Genomic DNA, 21,952 nt, shown 5'->3' on the forward strand with positions numbered 1-21,952 from the left:
GCAGATTTTTTAACTCGAAAACTGTACCGCGAATGATCAAAAAGCAGCGTTATTATGCTGGGACAAACCGAAAAAAACATCCCAAGTGACTCGGGTTTCGCACAGGTGAAAAAGAAAAAATAGTTTTGAGGGATCTAAAAGGATGGGGGACTTTTATTAAATGTCGTTATGTTAGATTTCTAGTTGTATAAGTAGAAGGCTGCAGTTTGACATGGTGAAGGCAGCTTAAAGGCCTTAGTTATTACTGAGTCATCCCTCCTGCCAAACAGTGGACGAATCTACATCCACACATCAGTTATGAATTTCAGCACACAATATCCGGAAATGTAAACACATTAATCTTCACCATTTCTAGGGCTGCGTTAATCAGTGTACTAAGTCATGTATGACGAATGCATTCGTTATTTTTTTGGTACATTTTAATGCAAAATTACACATTGCATTTATCATTGGTTATTATTGTAGATGCTGTTTGCCTCCACAATAACAAATGATCAATTTCTAGCAATTCTTTTGATAAATCAGCTACTCTATTAAAGAAATAAATTCTGTGATCATTCATCAACGTGGAGTTTCTTCTGCACTGACAGCTCCCGACAGTGCTTAATAAGCAAACACCCAACAGCCAATGAAAGGGAAACAAATATAATCAAACTCTATCCATTAAAAAAGCTATATATATATACACATATATATGTGTGTGAGCAATGAGATGGGTAAAAATGGCCGTCAAATAGTAATGAACCCTTAATGTAACAAGCAAATGGAAGGACCTTGAAGTTCTTTCCTTGACTCACAATCGAGAAAGCGCACTTACATTCAGAAGCAAGGGAGAGGACTTACATAAACAAATGCGACTGTATTCCGCAGTCTAATCCTACTTAAGTTTGATGCTCTTGGGGTGCTTTTCTTGGAAAGGAAACCAGAGGTGCTTGCCAGTTTCTTTGAGATTCCACCATCTCAGAACAAGATGTGAAGAATAAAAGCGTCTCCACAATGAGACGGTCAGTTTTTTTTTGTGTTTTTTTTTTTTTTTTTGGTTTGGAAAGGACGGGAACTGGTCTGTTCTGGTCCCCTGCGGGTTCGCAGTCAGCACATATGTGCATTTGAAGTTATAAAATTCATAAACCAGACAATGCATTTAAGTAAAAACGGTATGCTATATATGCTAGCTGCCAAGTTGTGGCTACAGGTCAGAAAAATAACACTGAGCCTTCCTGCTTGTTGTTTTTTTTTTTCCCCCCTGTGGATGACAATTAAAAACCGTCAGTGTTTTGTATCTTCTGTCATCTTTTTTTCAAAGGTAAAACTTGAAATGGCATACTAGTTACCTCAGCTGTGATCATTTGTTTTCACATTTGTTGAAAGCTAATCCAATTTGGCTCAGCTAGCAATGTGGGACAACCTGTAACTGCCCAAACTGGGGAAATGACAACAGAGCAAGTCAGTCTTTGGCATGGGTAATAATGATTACCCATTTCAGATCTATTCCAAAAGTGACAGAATGAGACATGTGGAAAAAAAGGTATATTGAGAGTAATGGGGGGTATCCTTCTCTAGCCATGGCATGTATACAGCCGGAGAGACCTTCACGTGGCCCCAGGAGGAAAGATAAAGCTACAAAATGCTGCAGTCAGCCTACTGTTTCATGAGCCCAGATTTACAATGTAAACAGATAGCGGCAGAGGCATCAACAAAAAGGCATCACTGCCGGCATAAACATGTATCATTTTGCACGGATCGAAATTATCCTTGTCAGAATGGTCAGGGAAAACAAAACAACAGACACTCTTGCACTGTTTATATATAACAGAACATTTGCGGAATCCAGTCCAGGTGTCAAGAAGACACCGCTTCATTCTTCTACATTTATTTTAGCAGTCCTTTGTTTGCTACCTGGTATTTCCTGTGCTGGTGCTCAAAAAGAAAAATATTGATTGCTGACCTCTACGGCGGTCACACCAATCACAAACAGTAGCATTTCAGGCAATAATGGGTATTGTGGTTGAGGTTTGCTGCCGAGTGGATTCATCAGGAAAAGTCAAGGTACATTTCATTTATCAGGATTCCCCGGCCTATCGGACTCAACAGCTAGCCAATTGGTAATTCGGGTCCCTGAAATTGCCCTTTAGCCACGAGGCCGGGACCCTTTGTTTCCAACGGTGCTCAGGTAACACATTCACTTTGGTGCAGTATTGCTAGTTGTACAATGACTGATACTGGTAACAAATAAATAAAAAAAAATAAAAGGAGATTATATCGTAGTATTGCAAGCCATCCACCTCACGACACACACAGCACACCAGTCACACCATCTTCATGGCACATCTTTTCTGGAAGCTAATATAAACCAACATCCGGGTCGTTCCTCATAATCAAAAAGTCTTCTCTTGTTTTGCATCTCTACCCTTGCTGGTATTTAAATTCCAGCTGTTGTTGAATAAACAGATGCTGAAGGCAAACTCTAACTCTGTATTTGGCTTGGCTTTCTGCAGTTCATGTGTAGATCTAACCTCCACTTTCACCTGTTTGATTCAAAAGAGTAAAGAAGTGTAATAGACTGTAGAGTAAAAAAAAAAAAAAGTGTATAAATGATGATTAAAAAAGTCCAAATTTGGTTTCTAGACGGACGAAAGGTCCAGGGGATCTTGGACCTGCCTGTCCAGTAATGTGGGGCTTGCTTAGGTGGATTAACAGACGTCCTAAGCTGAGTGCTACAGATTGTCGGGATTTAGGGATTTGTTGGGGAGGGATTGACGGTAGTGCATGTAGATCGGCGTGGAGATTGAGAGCAGATGGCTGTGATTTGGGCATGATTATCCAGCCGGTATTGTCACTGATCTCCATCATCCTGTTTCATTTTCTCAGGAAATGCAGCTCATCTCAAACTGAGAATCTAACTGCCCCAATCCCAGGCAATGGACTGTGCTAATGGAGAGGATTAAAGGTACCTCTTCCCTCTTTTTTTTTTTTTTTTTTTTTCTGCACCGCCTCTGTTTCGCTCCTGAACTCGTGAAGTACACCCTTGGTTTCAAAATCATCCTCGACACATGTGATAACGGTGAAACTGGCGACTTCCAGCTGGAGTGCAGCCTGATTTAGGTAGGGGAGATCAGCGCGGATCACAAAATTAGATCATAGCCATTCCGAGGAAGAAAGACATTCCACTTCAGAGGAGGTCTGCCAAGGGACAGGGGCCAAAATGACTTGCCAAAGAAGAAAATTAATTTGAAGCTATAGCAAGGAGTGAGTGCTGGAAGGCAAACAATATTAATCTCAAACATGAGCATATGTCATTAGGGTGTTTCTTGGCACAGTAGAGTCCATTAACAGCCAGTTTCTATCAAGTGTGATGGTATGTCCAGAGCCTAGGTCACACTGAGGTCAACCAATCTTTCACACATGGCACATTTAAAACAAGGTTAATCCCGGTGCTGTCTCTGCCTTGTAGAGGGCGCACTAATCTGTGTGTTCCATTAAAAGCCCGGGAAGTTTCTCTCGGAAGCTTAATTGCAGACAGTACCAGTGCCTACTTTTACAGACGCGCGCAAGCAACCTCAATTACACCTGGGCTTACATAACCGCGCAACACTTCAGCCTTCAGGGATGCAAACATTCGAGACTGGTTATGCATTTTGTGGTTTCATTCTTCGCGGCTGAACATTTCAAAGTTAATATATTTTCTATGACTTTCACAGATGAAGGAAAAAAAAAAACATCCAGTTCCATTCATTTTCATCCTTTCTCTCCAGTAATTGCTTCAGCTTCGTGTTAAATAGATGCAGCACTATGAAGGAAATCAATTTCATTCATTAACAATGGTATTTTTTTCATTTCACACTTTTCGCGGTAAGTGCATGAGATAATTCGGTCAGCACAACATATGTGCACGAAAAAAAAAAAACAGGTAAATTAATTATTAGGCTGGCTTGGGATAAATTATATATAAAAAAAAAGCTGAAATTGTCAGCTAACGATAAGATTCAATTAGAAAGGGAAAAGGAGTCACGTCGGCTGAGTGACGCTCCATCTCGCTTTTTGATCTCAAGCCCAACATTTGTGACAGGGCCCTGGCTTTTGAAATGGCTGCTGGCGCAATTTACACCAGCTCAGGGTGAGAGTGAGAATCCCGCTACCGCAAACCATTAACAAATCCCCCGCATCTCATTTGATTGCCGTGCCTCATCTTGTGGGATGGGAGGTGTCATGGCATCTGTGTGTGTATGTGTGTTGGGGCTGATATACAAGGCCCAGGGCAGGTGACAACCATAGGAGCTCTAAATTTGGAGTCGGTGGCACCTCAGTAATGAGAGTGTGGGGGCACTGCAGGGCACCGGCAGTCATGATTACGTTCCCCTGACCCCTGTCTGCACTATATACGCTGCACGGCTGCCACCATGTCACTTTAAACACACAAAAGCAAGTGCGTGGGCTCCAAATAAGAGTAGTAGGGACTGCTATTGACTATTGACTGTCTCCTGTTGTTGAAACTTGAAGTCGTCTCACTCAACGTTTCTCTTTTGCTTCCTTTCAGCTCCTCAGCGAGGGGGGGCAGAAGTTTGCATAGTTGTGTGACTTCAATGTCACTTTGTCAGAAAGAACTGTTTAGCTACTTGTCAGTGCAGATTATTTCTAATGCTTCATCTAAGTGCCTCAGTGTCAGCACATTCAGCAAACAATGCCATTCATTTTCCGCAAATTTACAACTCTCAGAAAGCATTATAAGGGATTGGAGGCTCGAATGTCTTTTGTTCTCTAGATTTATACAGGTCCTGCACAATGTACGCTCAGTTAGTTCACAATGAGAAAATAGGACAGTATCTACTCAAAAGAGCCCTCTTTATATCATGTGAAAGCAGATAAAAATCAGAGGAAAAATAAAAAAAAAGAACAGGACATCTCTGCTAGGTGCTTCACACACCAGGATGGGTGTTTATGAATGCGAATGAGACATTTTAAGCAGAGGTTAACATCCCTTTTTCAGCGATGGCCACTCTACCCTTAAGCATGATAGGATATGGCATGAAGGGACGCCGACATTAAAGCTTCAGAATGTTTTTGTTTTCAACCTTGGGAAGGCATTCTAACTCCGTGCTATAGGGATGGAAGCATTATGCTAATGAGAGCTTGCCCTGTGAAGAATACATTTACTGTTGGAAAACATTTTGGCTTCCGCCTTGGGAGCTAATTGAGTACTCTGACAATGCAGTGCTTGGCTGGTTCACGTACACACAGGGGTGGAAAATTCAATTTCGCAGCAGGTTCAGAGCACTCGGCGCGAAGAAGCGAAAGAAAAAGTGGTGCCTGGATTAAAGAGTCTGAGCTGGCTCCCATGTCTGGCTCAGTGGGCATATTCTTTTCATTACGCTGCTGTGTTTTATTGTTTTATTGACCAGCTGACAGTGAGACTGAACATGTAAATATACAGTACCAGGGCCTGTCAGAGGGTTTTAAAACCGCATCTATGCATGCCACATTGAATCGTCAACCGTTTTAATTGTGAATCCGTCACTAACATGTGAAAATGTGAGTTTTTGTTTTGTTGGAAGCGGTTCAGTCTTTCTTGGCACATGGAGCAGGAAACATACAAACTCTCGCACAGGTTAAATGCGACTTGCAAAGCAGCGTCCTTGCCAGATTTACACGTTCTGACAAACAAAATATTAGTGTTAATTGTTATTTCTCTTAGTTTCTAGATGTCTTCGGGCACTGTGATATGTGCTTCATTATAACTCCTTTTTTCAACTTCTTGGCAAGGCTACCTTACACGTCGTCGAAAGTTAAACACAATAAACAATGAAGACCGTAAACTGAGCCTGCCAACACAAGACTGAGGGTCCAGCACCTATTTAAGGAGCCACTAATTCGAAAGCTCTTCAAGCGTAATGGGAGTCTTAATTAAAGCCTTATTTAATGCAGCTACATTGGAAATGTTTCTAATTAAACCTCTATATGTTAAAAACACAAGGCTCGATCGCAAGACACAGTACACAGATACGCATTATCTGCCTAATTAGCGTGATCAGCGGCGCTGTCAATTAGATCAAGGTGGTGTTGAATTAAATACCGAGTTACATGTAAACGAATACATCGGAGAACCGACAGTGCAGCGTGTCACGGTGACCCCCACAAGCTGCCTGCACTTGTATGATGCCATCCAAGTATGTATTGCAAGTGGCAGAGGACCCCAGCTGGTGCCACTGGCCCAGACCTTGACCCAGCCGCAGCACCGGGGTCAACCCCAGTCACGCAGGATTGCTCTTTGTGCCTGTCTTGCTGATGCAGCGCAGACACAGGGAGCAGTGAAGTGTCAGCGCATGGCCCCAAGAAGAGAGGGGATAGATCGGCAAAGACGAGCCGGCCTTTCACACGGATTCCATTGCCACCATCGCCACAGTCGCTGTGAAGTATTAAAAATGACACAGAGGAGACTCTACATTTTTAGAAGCCGCATGCTTCGGGGGAGAATTAAGGAATAGTACAGTATGAATATTCAACGGCAAAACGTTAACTTAAATATGTATTCAGAGGTGCGCCGATGTTGATCCTGACAAAAACAAAAAAAAAAAGATGTCGTCAACACTGTGAAGAAAGCAGCTGTGAAGAGGATGTTGGAATGGAAAAACAAGTGTACTTTGAAGGTAGGGTTACAACACTCTTGGGACAGCCTGCAGATTCCTCATTGTCATCAACATAGACATGCCCTTGATCAAAGACGCACACTGCCCCCATTGTTTGCGCCAGAGATGGAGGGGAAAGGAAAGGTACTTCCTGCAGTGTTCCTAAATACAAAGAAATCTATTTGTTTCAATTCCCTTTGAAAGGAACCCAGCTGAATCAAGTTCTTGTCTGACAAATTCAAATCTGTGCAAAGACCAAAGCGATGTTTTGTGCACATCAATTCTGAGCCTTGAACACAGTCAAAAGCCATATTTTCCCCACAAAGGTAGTTTTCCTGTTTCTTGTTTGATGGAGTACTTTGAACCTATTAACTGCCCTGTTTTGTTCTGCCTTTGTAATTACCTGGTTTGAATTAGCATTATAATGTGGTGAGAGCACGTTTCCACACGGCTCTACGCAGCCAGAGTTCTATGCAAGATAGCAGAGAAATTACCTTGTAGGCATCGCAGTGCCGCGCTCAACTCAGTCTCTTGCTAAATGACTCTTAATTCAGGGAGGCCCTTTCTCTCTTGGAGTACCTAGCAATTAGCATTTGATGCTAGAGGTGCTATAGATTGTGCTTTGGTGTAGCAGTGGGACTGTAGAGCCTGTGGAGGAGAGGACGAGTGATGTTAATTTCAGTACGGGGGTGGCCAATCGTGGGAGGATAAAGTTGAGATGGCAGCCTCTTTTACATTTCGAGCCAGTGAGCAGTGTCTCCCACATACCTGGCTCTACTGAGGGGATAACTGGAAGCAATTCCCTATCTCTTGTCTCATTTGCACTCCATGCCAAACATTTTCTATGTCGGTAGCCTTCGGTATTGTTAATGATGCTGCCCTCCTGCTATACACGTACAAGTCTGCAATGCACGGCGCGGAAGGGAGAAAGATGGAAAGAGGTAGAGAGCATCTAGGGCATCGCAGAGCAGCCAGGGTTCCCTGAATAAAGAAGAGTTCATCTTTTAGTCTGGTGGATGACAGGACTGTGTAGCATAGTAGTCTGCCATTCTTTCTAGAGGGTTCGAAGGTCCTTGGCATTTCTGCCACATACCGCAGCGCTAACAGAAATGCCAGGTCTGCAAGCGGGCTGTTTTGTCTGTTCATGTTTCAGAAAGAAGTATAGATCCATGCATTAACAGCACCTCCTGTCCCTCTTATTTTTTTTTCCCAGAAGAAACTCGGAGCAAAAGGGAGACAAAATAAAATCAGTATTCCTTATACCGCCTGCCCTCTCTTCCCCTTAAGACACAGTGCTCTGCCATCAGTCATCTGTTTGCTTCACTGTCACACAGGCATATGTTAGAGTTGTCCTGTCATGTTGCATTTTGTGAACTTTAAGATGGCCCTGACCTGCTTTATGTCACCGCAGGGCGAAGAAGCTGCGGGGTGGGATGATGGGATGCAGGCTGGTGTGCAGTGTCCCAGCGTGAGTCTCTGGGGTCAGGTATAAGTATGCACACATGTGCTTGGCAGTCATGTTAATACTTACATGTTGCTATTTATTTCTTTATTTCTTTGCTGTCATCCCGCGCTCCCCTGGCATGCTCCGGTTCAGTTTCCCAACTCTCACTCCAGCCGTGTGACTTAATCAGTCTGACAGACTCTGGGTGCCTGGGGAAAGTCTCTCTCTCCGCAGTCCCCTTTCTCCTGAAGTTTACGCTCTCTGTGACAAACTCATTCTGGCACCTTTCGAAATGCAGTGCTCTCTGTTGGACGGCCCTCCATCTCTCCACACACACACACATGCATACACACCGACACTGAGCGCACAAACTCTCTAGAGTGCATGCCGTACACAAAACATGCATATATGCACACGGGCGCACGCACAAGAATATAGAGACATAAATACACAGAGACTGGCTAAAAAGCAGGAAGTAAATTATCCCCAAGGCACAGTGCATCACACCCCTCTCCCAAAGAATCCGGCCTCGTTTCATTTTACATTCTTCCTCAAGCAACTCGCACACATAAGGGAGGCAGTAGTTCATCGTATTGGTTTATTGTTACTGAGTGACATTTCTTAATTAGCTTTTATTCGAGCCTCTTAGTGTCTGACCTCTCAAGTTCTTTTCTCAGCACGCAGTGGGATTGTGCGTCCGCGGTGCCGGCTAACCTCGGCTCAGATCTAACACATTCTGGCAAGAAAAAAAAAACACAGTGGGCTACAGAAAACTTCAGCTTGTGGTTAAGGACCTTCCTGCATGGCTCAAATGCTTCACTATTTAATTCAGCAAAACACAACAGCACCCGGTGTCATCTTAAAGCACTCTGCTTAGTCGCAGAAATGATTTTTATTTAGCGGAAAAAGTCAAACGAGACGCCCACTAGCTGCCCCCGTCTTCTTTTGGGATCTGTTTATATTTTATACTGCTTCTGAACAGTCACATAATTATTGCCTAAACAAGTTAAAAATGAATAATCACAATGAAATGAATATAAACTCGGTCTAAGTAAGTAGAAAAAAGACAGTGAGTGGATTGAGGACGGCCGTATCTAACATCACTCAGTTAAAATGAAAGCAAAAAAAGGTCCAGAAGATACATCTGAAAGGTGTGAATAAAGATATTTTACAAGATTAAATAAAACCCCTGCGATTGACATTTACTCCCCGCGGCGCCAAATTATTAAAGTGACCCATGGCTGCTTTGGCTTCTTTACCTGTACGCTTTCAAATGGATATGACTCGACGATGACTCAGCCTCCTGTCTTCTAAGGGACAGACCCAAGCTGAGAGCTTTCATTCTTTCAAATTAAGTCTAACAACGCTAACTGTGCACCTGCCACTTCACATCGTGCCCATTTTTGGACTTTTATTATTATTATTACTTTTGCATGCAGTTCGGTACTTTCTTACAGCACATCTTTCCCCCAGAGAGTGGAGTGGTCTTGAAAGTGCACCCCTCTCTGACTTGCCTTACTTCCAAAGGTCTCTGGATGGGCAGCTTTCATACTGATAGTACCTGACAAACGTTTCCCCTGACATACCATTTCACCTCCTCCCATGCCTTGTCGTTCTCTTCCACATGCATAAGCATTTTAACGACATACGCTTCCAGGCTTTCTCTGCCCTGGCCGAATTGATGGAGCAAGGGTCCTCCGGAGCAGAACAATCGGCGACATTTTATTATTTTATTTTTTTCTGGAAGGCAAAACCGGGAGGGGAGGGAGTGGGGAGATTCTGAGCAGTCTTAGCTCAGGGATTTTCTCATTATTCTCCATTTTAAAAAGACGCAATAAAGAGAACAAAACATTTCCTATCTTTCAAAGTGGCAATTTGCCCATTTAATGCGCATGCTACGCAGGCCTGACATCCTTTCATCCACTCTCTTTGCGCTAATTTCATTGTTTTTTTAGCCTTTTATTTCTTGGCTGATAATTCTCACTTTATTTCCATTAAGCTTTGTTTGTTCACAGCGATCTGTTGCTGTAATTTATTAGAGCTGTCAGCTTAAATGATGTGGCATGCCGACACGGCCCGGCAAATTGTGGCTCCCCCCCTCTTCTCCCTCTCCTTTTATGGAGAGCTGCCCTAGTTTTTTTACGAGGAGGAAGAGAGAGAAACATTACAATTAAGGTGGCGACATCGACCCCCTGGTGGCCGTGCTCAGGGACCAGATGTCCTGTCAGAGAGATGCTGGCCCTCACCTCCAGGGAGCTCTGGGTTGAAATCTGGTTCATGCCTCAGTGGGGGAACACTACTGCTCCTGTTCCATCATTAATTCAAGAATAACAGACACTGGAAGTATGAGCCTCACTTCCTTTTTCCTTTGTGGACTCCTATTGTTCAAATCAGTCCGATGCATGTAATACATTGGCAACCCTGTAATGCAGGAATACTCAAAATTATATGTTCCACTTGCACGGAAGTCCAGATTCTGCATTAACTCATCACCAATTCATACATATCTGAATGTGGAAGAAATTAGACTCTTTAGAAAGCAAACAGCCTACGTGTCCTGCTAAATGGAGTCAAGCATTCACTTTTTGTTCTCCCCCTTCCTCGGGCTCTGGTTGTTTGACAGACTCCTCGCTATCAACTCCGCATGAAGTACATGTCATTCCCCTCACAGGAGGCCTTAGAGGAAATGTGATCACAAAGAGACCCCACAATCTTCACTTTTTCATTTCCAGGCCCAGGATACTGCCTCTCTCTCTCATTTTGTCCTGTTCTCCCTTTTGTAAGGCGGCTGCTGGTTTTTGAGATGAAAGACACTTGTTTGGCAGTCTTCAAAGAGTCACAGGACTCTAAAAGTCACTTGTATTGCGGAGCTGTTCATTCTCCATTTTATATCCAATATGGAGGTGATGATCAAAAGGATCGGAGCTGAGGGAGAAGCTAAAAAGATGTCCACTTTGGAGTAAACAACAGCAGTACCACTTCCCAGACCCACACGAGGCTCGCTTTTAATGATTGTCCTTCATCCAATGCCAGACTTATCACTGTTTTCATATCTGAAAAATTAGGAACTAATGTGGACAGATTTTAAATGAACTACATCCAATTTATTTTACATTTAGGCAATCCATTAAACTGATTCTCACATTTCATGTCACATTTTATTTCGGGGAGGAAAGTAAAAGCGCTAAATAGTCTTCACATGAAGACCGACACCAGACTCCAAACCATTAACTCGTCACTCAGTGTGGAGCACACCCATCTGGAGGATCCTCTTTAGGCCACAGGAGATCCAACATAAATTTATGAGATCATTTCTCCATGTTTCAAATGAGGTTGTGTTGGAATTTGTACAGCTGGCTTGAGCAAATTGCATTTTTTAATGAAAGACTCCTTAATAATTCACACTCATAACCTGGGGGAAGTTTAGGGGCCATGCACTGGAGGTGACAGGGGTGGGGGAGATTGGTTGAGACCTCTGAACATCCCACTGTGCGCTACCACAATCATCTTTAGACGCCCTACTGCATTTTTAATATCCTGCTGCGCCGGTGTCACACAGTACTGGGACAGGGGCAATGACTCTTCCCATCCAGATCATAGTGAAACATAAGCTAAAAGTCACACAAGGGTATTTTTTAAAAAATAATAACAGATTTAACCAAAGCCGTTTAGAGTCAGATAGGCAGACAATGTAAAGTAATGAAATTAGCATACAACCAAAGTGAGGAATAATCACATTTGTGCTTGTTTGCACATGGGCACAAACACTCCACTCAGACAACAAACACGCTAGCATTGAGGATTAGGGCTGCAAGACACAGATATGTTATAAATTCTGACAAGAATGCTCTTGCTTTGGAGATTTATTTAATTCAATTTTTCTGTCTTTGTTGTTCTTTAGTCTCCTCTCACTTCTTCTCCTAAGAGCTGGATATCTTTGTTTACCTTGGAAGGCATTGTGTTGTCATTACAATCATCCCTGTACCATTAGATAAAGTTGCCTTTCAGCGGGGAGAAAATCCTCTAGCCATCCTGTAAACAAAAGAACAGGACTTCTGCCTAAATGCTGCTTTGCTTTTTCAGTGTTCGTCTTATTTCTCTCTGTGCTTAGCGACTCTAGCACTTCACACTCTCTCTAAAAAAAAAAAGAGTATATCTGAAGACATGTTCAAACATAGATTGAATAGATCACCAGCCCTACAAATCACAGTAATCACACTTTTCCACCAAATACCTCACGGGTATCAGCAGTGAAATAGGACCTAAATTGCAGTGAACCTGAGCACCGTGCCTCTCTAAACTAGATATACCTGTAATGATGACACTGCAGGGTAACCAGGGTGCCAGCAATGGACGCTCCATTTCATAGAGGCTATCCATTGGCCCGACTTCCTTCTCTTAAACAACAAAACAAAAAAACAGATGAGTTGACCATGGTGGACTATTCACTATACTCATCTTGCCTGATGTCAGTTCTTTACAGGGCACTGTCCATTCATCCATCATTACATGGCCCTTTCTGTAGTAACATTATCGCTTTAGATAAGGCTTCAATAAACTGGCATAGCTTTTAGGGCTCTCTCTCTTGCCACTCTAATCCAATCTCTGATGTGGAGTCTGTTCATCATCGTGCACCGCAGGCATTTTCCGTGTCCCTGTGCTCTTGGTTGCACAGGAAGTAATGGATGGCCTTGCCCTTGGTTCACCCCAAGGCCTTCTGGTTCCTCTTCAACTGTTTGTCTTCAGGTTGTCTCAAATGGGCCTGCGCTGTGGTATTTGATTTGATTAAATCAGGTTTAAAAGGTTAGATAGGGAGAGAGAGGCGAGGTGTTTGCCCTTCCCAGTACACCGTGCCAGTTCTCTGCCATTTAGCATTGGGCAGTGGCCAAAGGAAAGTGGAAAACTGAAATGACTTCTGTGCTCCTTTGTGATTTGCACTAATGTCCCCCAGGGATTGAGCAATGACCACTGTGAATTCCCCCAGGACGCCAGCCAGATTGAAACCCCTGCCAACAGATTTGAAAGGATAGCAAATCATTTAAACTCCCCAATGTGCATTAGCATTTTTTTTTTCACTGCCCAGGCCAGCCTCCACAATATTAAACTGCACTTGATAAAATAAAATAAAAATCAGAGAGTGTGACAAGTGCTCTTCAACCTCCAAATCAGCAAAGTGAATATTGTAGTGGCCACAAAAAAAAATTACAAAATAAAATTAATTATACTTTAATTTACTTTGTTTACTCCATCAGGTGTCGGACATCCTCTTGAGGAGCACATCTGATAAAGAAAGGACTTAAGATAGAAGAGGCAGGGAGGCTTTTTAAGGTGCTTGATGGCAGAGACCCAGACTAGTGAAAAATATATGGAGATTGCCTTTAGCTGATCCTGCCTGTGACACCAAATTATTACTGTGTATAAAAATAGGCCACGTATTAAACTGAGCAGAGTGAATCCCAGCAGTGCCACATTAAAGAAACATCAGAGGCTCAGGCATGCAATCAATATAACAATTTTCTTATATCAGGATATACTAATGTTTTTGGATCAATACAGACTTTTATTTATAGCACATTATGGAACCCACCAATGTTATTCAGTGCTCACATATGCCAGGGTTTCCCATCTGATGTTGCGCTTCGGCAGATTGCTCTTTGGTAATGCGAGCGAGGGTATGGAATGTATTCAGGTCTTTCTATATGATGATTCTGCCAGATGAAGCTTTGCCTCGTAAACAACTATAACGACACAGAAGAGCCACAGGCTTTGCACTGAATTAATCTGGAGATCAATAGAGGCGTTTTCTATTACCATGCATACCAAGGACCCAGTGTCACAGATTTCCGAAGACCGCTATCAAATGCTCTTGCTTTCCCAACAACACATGGGCAACTAAAAATGAATGAATGAATGAAACTGGCATGGTGCCAGCATTGGTGTTTTTGAAAGAGTTTTTGCGGGGGAAGGGCAGTATGCAGAGCAGTTTCGGGATCCTGTGCTAACACTGCGATCCCAACTACTGAATGGCCCTTTATTCCCAATTGCTTAATTGTCTTAGTGGGACAGGCAGGTGGCTCAAAGCCCCGTTTGGCATCTGGTAAAAAAAAAAAAAGAAGGAGAAAGAAATGAATTTGACAGACTGTATGGAAGTGGTGGGGGAGGGTTGCAGCATTAGAGATGTTTCTTTCTCATAGCTGGCAGATTTCAAAAGTTTGGCTTGGATCAAGAGCAAGTTTGTGCTGCTATTGTGTCAGATGTGCTTTGCTGAATAAAACATCTTTGGATATCAGTGCCAGATCAAATAGCCTTTCAAAAAGCCGAGCCTCTCACCATTGGTGCCTGGTACCATAGAGGGAACTGTTTTCCTATCCTTTTAATAAATAGGAGCCACGGATCCCTTCAATCTAGCAATACAGAGCACAATTGAGATGTATCAATGGAAGCCCACAAGTAGGGAGCTAATGCCAGAGGCGCATCCCTAAGTACGTCAGACTGCCTCACACAATGATGTTTTACAACCGTTCCCATGGGTTATTATATTGGAGTCCGGACACATACAAGCCTCAAGGTTTGCTTACAAATGGAAGTACTATGCATTTTATCCATTGCCCATTTTTAAAACATGCACAGCAGTTGTAATGGAAGCCAGAGACACATCCACATTCACCCACAGGTGAGAAGCCTCTCCCTCTTTAGATTCTGCTTGTACGCATTAAAAGGCTCATTTGCATTTATATTGCCATTCAAGGCTTGCAGCCGTAATTGTAGGAGCATAGTAAAAGTGACACTACACATACTCGTGTACAGTATACAAAGACAGACGGAGAATGCATGTGAAGTGGCCAGTATGACAATTCATTTGAGTCCACCTTTATGAATCCCTGGCATGAGAATGTTGGAAGCGGGAGAAGCAGATAAAGACTGGGAGACAAGGAGAGGAGGGTGAGCTCATCTAAGTGTAATATTGGGCTAGCCCAGAAACTTCCCACAGAGCAGCAGGAAGTCGTTATCAGATCGGCAACGCAATTCTTCAAGTGCCTCCTGCACTGAAACACCACATGCATCTTCTGGGCTCTCGCTGACACAGGCTTCCACAGTCACGTCGGAGCGTCGCTCGGGCCCTTTGCTAATGTTTGAGCGTCAGTGGGGCAAATGGCATGGAACAGGTGGCAGCGCTGCACTGCGATTCCCTCAAACATACATCTGTAGATCTGCACCGACAGCACCATCCTAAGGTAAAAGGGTGTGAGTCCGGTTAGCATTGCATGCAGATGTTTACAAGTCACAGAATCTTACTGCATGTTGGATTTAGGAGATGTGAAATGATAAGTCGGTATAGCTTTTTTAAAAGTGTATGTTGCGAGCCCACAACTCAGCTAAAACGAATTTGTGTATAAATTTAACCTTATTAGAGTTGCACTGACCATAGCGACCCAAGCACTCTGAATAATTCAAGCTTGTATTATTAGCAAAACCCCATTTGTGCCCACTTAATCTTCATATTATAGCTGCAATCAGCTGCACCTTGCTGCTGCTGTTGCTGCCGTGAGACTGCCTTTTTCGCGTTGTCTGTACGGACTACACCGACGTTAACAAGCCAATACAAGCGATCCAATAACACATGATCAAGTTTTTTTTACATTACAATATCATTGAGAGCATATCCAACTGATGTGTTCCTTCACTACACGCAATTCAACCATGCAAATGAATATCACAGGAATATTTATTAAGCTTTTATCCCAAGCTGGAGCATATCCGTTGACTCAATATTATGTCGCAACAGATGACATGTACATACATTTTTTTTTTCCCTCGTCTTGTTCGCACATTTTATATTTTCACCCACGTAACCTTGTGTCCTTGTTTTTTTTATCCATTTCCACGACAGATGTTGAGTCAGGCTCACTGGTGTAAGCCATGCACGGTAAACAAGGTGCACTGTCTTCAAAACACACACACACACACAAAACACACACACAAAACACACATTTAACAATAGCAGCCTCTATGAGTCTTTTTGTGTTTAGAATGTATTAGTGTGAATGCCTTTTCTCATCTCAGTGCTCCTATACAGTGTAACTGTTAAAACATGCAAAACTATGTAAAAAAAGAAAAAAAAGACAAAGAAAGCGATATTGACTCATCCCTGAGGTGAATACTGAGGTGTAATGTGCTATAAAATGAACATTTTCCTGGTGTGAAAGTCTTGAACAAAAGGCTTATTAGTGCCTCAGATTTGGAAAGCGGGGATCTTGACAAGAAAGGAGCAAACTTTCCTTTGCTTTCATTGTTTGAGCCGACCTCGTTCGGCACCTGTCTTTTACGAGCAATAACAGATCCCAGTAGCAGGTTGAATAAAAATGTTTCCATCAAGCCTCAGCTGGATTGGCAGAAAAAAAAGACACGGGAGAGTTTAAAACCGCCATTCCTTACGGCCCAGCTGTGCCGATGTTTTGTCCTCTGCAAGAAGAAAGAAAGAAAAAAAAAAAAAAACACAGTATGATCCACCACTACTCTGCTTACAGCACCCCCACATCTGATCGCACCGGCTACCGCGGAGCCGCCTTTAGTTACTTTGGAGGGAAAACAGAGCCTGTTGTTTCCTGTGCATTAAACTGCAATTTGGAACCCAGTAATCCACCCCATAATCTGTCACCAAATAAAATCCTAGGGGTCAGCAAGGGCTTCCGCTTGCTTTCCTACTTTTAAACGTATTAATGGATGTAGCAGGTCTTTCTTTTTTAAACGTACTAACTTCAACTATCCAAGGATGAAGCCTCGGGAGGGTGGAGAAGTGACAGCAAAGAGCTGAGAGGAGAAGTGCAGCTGCTAACCCTGCCATCACAGGTGACCCAGTCATCACAACGGCATCTGGTTGAATTACTTAACACTGCCACCCAACAGACATGTAATCCGGGATAATGCCCTTTTGCTGAGTGCTCCAATCTGGATAAATTCATCCCAGAGGAATGAGATCCAGCAGCAGAGTCTCAGGGTGAGAGGGGATAAGGGCCATGGAGTTGATTGGTTGGTACTAAAGAAAATTGTTGGGGCTAGGGAGAGGGTCTTCTAGATAGATAATGAAGTCCAACAGTAAACAGCTTGATTTTGTTGACTGGCCAGCAGACTGCGTTAGAGGAAGGAGATCATTGCCTGGTTTTCCAAGAAGATTCCAAACTAATCATTTTCTTTTCCCTGGCTGACCTGAATCCTGGCAGACTGGAAATGAGGCTTTCATCCAAACTGCAGTCACTGGATACACGTACTGTACTTGCATACAGCGTGTGCTTTAATTTTGGTTTACATCAGCAACTATTTGAAGTCTGCCTAATATGAAGACATGCTGGTTGTTAAAATATCATCTCTCTATATGGATTTATTCATTGGGAAATGCATGTATCTATTTGAATAATCATCAACCATTCCTTTTTTTGTTTTCACGGTATCATCCGCATACAAACATTAGGCGAAGCGAGTTTTACTGGAGACAGCGGCTCTTCTTAATGCCGCAGCCACTGCCAAACACGATGACTTACAAGTTGCAGCTGTCCAGCGGCAGCCTCTCAGATTATTTATTCATATGTTTACTTATTACCATAAATATCCGACTGGGCACTCGGCTCAGGGGGATTACAGCGGGCTTAATCTATCGTGGCACCGAAATGAGCAGGGGTCACAGCGGCTGAGGTGACTTAAGCCGGCCAGCCTTGATGGGACACGCGGCGCAAACAAGAAAACAAACTGCACGCCACTGGGCTCCATCATGGACCGATGACATCATCCGTCACTCACCCCGTGAGTGTCATGGGTGGCGAGAGGGGATGTCATATGACCAGGACAAGGACGTGTTTACATTTCTTTGAATGCGTATTAGTCACCCTGTAATGGCCTACCGTTTCAGACTCAGAACACATTTAGTCTGCATTCTGTTGTTGTTAGTAGTTACATTTGCACAATAAGCAAGGGGAATTGGCTTTAGCGTAGCAACAGAACGGGGAGAAATCAATTAATGACATCACTTGAGTTATTATACCCACGTTCCATGCATTAGACAGCAGTGCATCTTGCTCACAAATAACTATTCATAATAATGAGGTTTATAATTGGTGTTTCTGTTTGAGTAGTGTAGTGCGATGTAATGGGCTATATTTCTTCCTCTCGTTTTTCCTTCCTTTGGAGAAGCAAGAATGATTTCTCTCCGTCTATAAAAAAAAAAAAAAATATCCACACATCCAAACATGACGTCGGAAAGACATTTAATTATACTCTGGTAGAGAAATATGTATCAAAGCCTGCCGCCCATGAAAAGCGGATTTAAAGTCGTCAGACAGCAGTTAATAGACAGCAGTAAATGAAATAGGGGCTGTTGGGGGGGGGGTACTAAGGCATGCTTTCCAGGACTGAGAAACAGCTTAGTCTGGCTGGGTGGTGAAATCAGGAGTTCTGACACGAGATACAGGACGGGGTGGGGGTGGGGGGGGGGGATAATGAAGGGGGCTGAGGGGAGGGAATGGGAAGGAGATTTTTAAGAAGATTGCTGTTTCATTCCTGTGCAGCAGCACTGCCCCTAGTGGGCAAAGGCGGCTCAACAAAACGATTAGCCCATGCAGTTTGCAAATTAATAACCACATGGTGCCAGCTCAGGGTAAGAGAACAGAGAAAACAAGGCAGAGAGACATCAGAGAAAAGAGGGGGTGAGAAAAGGACAGAGATCACACACTGAACACGGACAACATGTGGTTTTTCTCTAGCACATTTTCTTCAAAGTCTGGCACATCCAGTGCAAGACTATTCTTTAACTGGCCCTCCTCCACAGGGACGCTGTGCTCTCATGTATTTCACCCTTTCCCCAAAATGGGCTAGGTACTCAATCACCCACAACAATAAATAAATAAATAAATAAATAAATAAACAACACAAAAGGAGAGAGGGACTGGGGATGGAGTAGGGACAGTTTGCAAGAGGAGGGAGAAATGTGCAAGGTGAGGAGTGAAATCAAGAGACCAAGAGCCAAGTGAAGCATGTGAGAGATGTTGGACAGTGTATAGATTGGATGGGAGGAGAAGCTGGGGAGGAGGAGGTGGTGTGGGGAGATGGACGAGGTCCTGGATAAGTTTGGCCTGAGGTGAATGTGCTCCTGGAGACCGTCTCCCAGATCCTCCTGACTGCTGCTGTGTCATCTGTCACTGGCTGGAGAGGTGACAGCAAAAGAAAAGGTGCCCTAGATGCGATAACAGCGCAGTCAGGACGGAGAGCAGCTTGGCAACAGCCTCCCCTCTCCTTATTCTCCCTCTCCGTCTTGTTCGCTTTGGACCATTTATTTCTCAAAGTTGAGAGAGAAAAAACAAAAAAAACTGCTCTGTGCCTGTGCATATGGACTCGCTCTTCTCCTGCTCATTCTCTCGTTTTCACACTCCCTCTCTGTCTCTTTCTTGCTGTCTCGCAGGATAGCTGCGTCTAAGTATACGACTGCTATGGGCACAACTCCCCTCTGTCCCCCTGTTCATAAAAACAAGATTGTTTTCCGCAGCTTTCTGCTGACACCGGCTCGACACATAAACAGAGCCGTAATTTGTACAACAACAGTAAGCTTCAGGGAAGCACTTTTTTCTCCCTGGAGGCATGCAAAGAGAAGGCAGGTTGTTATCCCCTGTTTACCTGGCAGGGAGAGCTGTATTTTATATTATTGTAATAACCAACTGTGCGCAGCAATCCCATCTCATTCCAGTTGAAGCGATTGCCTCATTCCAGTTATGAGATATGATGTTAGTTGTTCCCAGAGCTGGGGCTAAGCTTGTGATGATGTATGAATAAAAAGGGTGGTGGTTAAAGATAAAAAAACTAAAACAAAACATAACGTGGTGCATATCAATAAATGAAACCAGATATTTTAATATCTAATGTGATGTTCTGAACGCTCCACACTTGGAGAAATGAAATGAAAATGAAGTGCAGCAGAGGAGAGCAGTAGAAGTCAGCTGTGGATACAAAACTTAGCAGATGTTTAACGGAGTGGAAGAGAAGAGACTAATGAACAATCATGTATTTCTGCGTTACAGCAAGCACAGATGGCACAGGAACACAACGGAAGGAAGGGGGACGGGAAACAAAGCTGAAACATCAGCAGCAGTACCGGGCAGGACCCACTACAACTGTCCCACAACATATCAAGGGAGGGAAAGCTTCCACTGCTCTGACGCTGTCCGGTCTGTCTCAACCTGCATCACTGTGCAAAGACACATACAGTCATGGAGAAAAAAAAGGCAGGAAAGACAACCTCTTTGCAAGATGTACAGCTGTAAAAGTACAGGAAATGATGAGAGTGATATTCAAGCTGCATCACTCCACCGTTGTGATGCCATGGTTTTCTCTGTTTCTACATGAAAAATGAGTCGGTAGGAGCAAAATATAATCACAGCAAATTGTTGTGTTTGATGAGAAGTGTTTTTTTTTCCCCCCTCCACACTATAGACCGTAAATCAACATGTAGAAGAGCTGACTTCCGCGCCGAGGAAAACAATCTTGTTTACCAAGTTTCATTTGTTGCCGCTGTTTGAGCAGCATGCTACCAACTTTGAGCTGTCAGTTTCCCCACACCGTGTCAACAGGCTGAGATCTCAGATTTCACGAGACAGGATTTTGCCCTTCCTGCTCTGCTTTTCAGCAAAATGTTACAACTCCCCACTGGGGAAACGGCTAAAAGCACAAACACGCGCAGGCAGCCAGGCAGGCAGGCGGGCACGCATCGGTTCGGTCCGTAGAACGCCGTCCAGCGTGACGGGGTCAGGCTTCGAAAGGAGGCGGCGGCTGTGTCACTGACCCCGACCCCTGGCCGAGCATAAACCAGGTCACTCGCTGCGGGCTGGGAGCGGCGCTGAGAGCTGACAGACACCCGCTGCCCGACTCAGCCCTGCGTGAGTCCGTACATCACACCGACACCACAGAGGTAGAGTTCTCCTGCACTTTACTCACTTCTATTGTCTTCCAAAGACAACCACCTGGTGGCAAGCTGGGGAAACAACTAATCCATCCTCATTCTGTCCACAAACAGGCTGTCTAGGAATAAAAATAACAACAGCAGACACTGTCCAGAGGGCTGGAGTTGCCATGGTGTACTCCTAACTGCCTTCTAACGGGCTCTGCCCTTAACTTTTTCTCTCGCTGTTCTTTTGACCAGACCCCCCATAGTTGGACTCAATGGGGAAGGGCTGTCAGTTCAACACAATGTGACTCAAGAGTGAATGCTTGACTGAACTGGACTGGGGTTAGAGGGTTTTGTTTGTGTGTCTGAGTGTGTGACAAGAATATCAAGCCCTCATAGGAAGTATTTAACTTGTCTGGTCTGAAGGCGATGGCAAACTAGTAGGGGGGGAGAAAAAGTGCATGCGTGCTGCAACTGTCCACGGCTCCTCAACGCCAGGGTGTCCTTTTTATTCCTCTAATTTCCCCCTTTCTCTTTTGCATCAGACGCCACAGTGCACATGGGAGCGCTATATTGGAAGCAGTTAAAAACACAGATGGCAGCGCAAGCTCAGACGTCACAGCGAGAGATGCATTCGGAGACACAGTTCCCGGCCAGCCAAGTCACACAGCAATCACAGGCGCGCAAGATGTGATGAATTAGGGGAACTTAATCTGGAAAACTCACCGTGTCCGGAGATCCACAGAAGCAGGAGGACCCAAGGGATCATGACTGGGTAGTGGAGAGGGCAAAACCTACGAAAAACAGTAGGCGAGTGTGAAATTGAAGTTGGCAGGCACAAACACATGCACGAGATGAGACAGTGCTCCTCTGTGCGGCTGGATAGGGGGACGATGCTACAGTCCCTCAGTGGTGTCTCCTTTTACCAGTGGGAGGCTGGTTGTCTGTCTTCCGTCCTCTTCT

At 43.9% G+C, this 21,952-nt stretch overlaps 1 protein-coding gene across 1 annotated transcript in view; it reads right to left on the reverse strand.

The window, feature by feature from the left end:
- kirrel3b (kirre like nephrin family adhesion molecule 3b) overlaps positions 1-21,734 on the reverse strand; it is a 150,306-nt gene extending 128,572 nt beyond the window's left edge. The window contains exon 1 of the mRNA XM_084558884.1: positions 21,716-21,734. The gene's annotated coding sequence lies outside the window, so the exon portion shown is untranslated. The remainder of the gene's footprint in view (positions 1-21,715) is intronic.
- Positions 21,735-21,952: the final 218 nt, after the last annotated feature.

The sequence above is a fragment of the Chelon labrosus genome, assembly GCF_963514085.1.
Source record: "Chelon labrosus genome assembly, chromosome: 13".
Taxonomy (NCBI): Eukaryota; Metazoa; Chordata; class Actinopteri; order Mugiliformes; family Mugilidae; genus Chelon; species Chelon labrosus.